Here is a 2,383-nt window from a genome sequence, read left to right on the forward strand (position 1 = left end):
CTACCGGACAGTCTTAGGAGCGAACGCGCGTGTGCGAGCCGCATCCTCACCGCCGTCCTCCATGGTGCCCAGGACTGATTTTGTCCGTGTTTCCCAAGAACCGACTTCTGGGTCGACCCGCCAATCTTCTGGGTCGACCCGCCAATCTTCCATACTACCTCCACCTCCGCTGTCGCCCTCAGCACGGCCCTCCTGCTCCCGGCACGCCCTGCTTTGCTGCGGACCCTGTACGGACTCTAACATACACAGACGCAGAATGACTTCAAGTTATGTTTCAATCATCCGGTCCTTTCTCGAACGTGAGATGGACGATGATTAGCTCGTTCAGTCTGGCTCTTCCTCCTCTCCGACACAAGCAAGCATCTGAGGCTACGCACGGTCTTCTAGGAGCTCCACGTCTGCTACGTGGAGATATCAGCTGAATGATATCTTTACTATCCTTAAGTACTACGAATGTTCTGCCTTATTTTATGATTTACTTGTTTGAACCACAACTTACTTATTAGCATGTTTTTTAAAAATCTATCAAGAGTGCTCGCTTCGGCAGCACATATACTAAAAATCTACAAACATATGTGGCTCACGCTTATCTGGTTTCGACTTCTGAGCTTCTTTTGGTGACTGGCTTGTAACTCAGTCGCGTCGCAGGAGCATGTGATGTAGGGGCGCCTGGACGGCACAGTCGGTTTGCATCTGACGCTTTGTATCAGCTCAGATCGTGATGCCAGGGTCAGAGGATAGAGCCTGAGTCTGACAGAGCCTCCTCCCTCTCTCTCCGCATGCCCCACGCTCCTGCCTCCCCCCACGGTGAGCTCACTCACACCTCTCTGTCTCTCAAATAAATCTTTAAAAAGAGGATGTTAGTTACATAATGAGGATTCTTTTGTTCGTTTGGATTTGGTTTTTGGAGTAGAAAACAATTAGCTTCCACAAACGCCCCATAAGGCAGCACATTCACCCATCAAAAGCACAGCGGGGGCCTGGTTTGAGCCCAGCTCTGCCACTTACTAGCTGTGTCATCAAACAAAGTATTTGGCTTTCCCCTGCCTCCGTTCCTCATCTGTGAAATATTATGAAGACTAAATTAAACAACATAAAATACTTAGGATAATGCTGGAGCACAGTAAATATAAGTAAACGCCAGCTACTGTCCCCAGGTGTGTGTTAAGAGTATGTATTTGAGAGTCCTTGGATACAATATCCCATATGTGTCCATTAGGGAAATTTAATCAATAATGTTGCTCAGGTCTCCTATAAATCCTTGCTGACTTTGTCACCTCGTGAGCTATCAATAACAGAAATGTGGTAAAAATCCCATTACAATGGCGGATCTGATTTCTCCTTCTAGTTCTACCAATCTTTGTTTTATATATTTGGAAACTATGTTATTAGATGCATACACGTTTTAAATTATTTTATCTTCCTGGTGTGCTGATCAATATCAGTTCATGTGATTTCCCCTGTATCAGGTAATGCTTCTGCCTTAAAGTCTTCCAGGAGGGGCAGGGGTGTCGCAGGACCGTAACTACTTATCAGCTTTTGTTGGGTTCATTTATTTTAAGCAGCTCCTGTTGAGCTATAACTGACAAACAATACATTTACATATTGAAAGTACATAATTGCTAGGTTTTGATGTATGTCCGTACCTATGAAACCACCGCCGCAATCAAGAGAATAAACCTATCCATCACCCGCAAGTTTCCTCAGGCCCGTCTACACACTCTCCCCCCAAAACCCCTAGTCCCCAGGCAATCATTGATCTACTTTTGTCACAACAACAGTTCACACTTCCTATACTTTTTTTTTTATGATTTTATTTATTTGACAGAGAGAGAGAGAACACAAGCAGGGGGAGTAGCAGGCAGAGGGAGAAGAGAAGCAGGCTCTCTGCTGAGCAGGGAGCCCTGAAGCGGGGCTCGATCCCAGGACCCTGAGATTATGACCTGAGCCGAAGGCAGGTGCCTGACTACCTGAGCCACTCAGGCACCCCATACCCTTCCTACACTTCTGTGCAGAGAGACCCATCTGGCACGCACTTCGTGTCCAGGTACCGTGCCTCAACACTACTGCCGTGAGAGTCATGCCGCTATAAGACCACCGCCTACGACTGCTCAGCAATGTGCCATTAATACCTGTGACAGCTTGTTCGCCAGAGCTGTTTGCCTGTTGACAGACAACGAGTGGCTTTGAGTGTGGGGCCACGACAAACTCAGCTGCCGTGCCCGTGGCGTACCAGACTTCCTACGAATAGATGCCTTCACTTGGCTTCCGTGGCTGCCGAGGAGCAGACGGCTGGATCCCACGGCATCAGTTTAGACTCTGGAGACCCTGCCAGACTATTTGCAGCGCGTCTGCACCACTGGACATTCCCACCAGCAGCAGA

The sequence above is a fragment of the Mustela nigripes genome, chromosome 6, assembly GCF_022355385.1.
Source record: "Mustela nigripes isolate SB6536 chromosome 6, MUSNIG.SB6536, whole genome shotgun sequence".
Lineage (NCBI taxonomy): Eukaryota > Metazoa > Chordata > Mammalia > Carnivora > Mustelidae > Mustela > Mustela nigripes.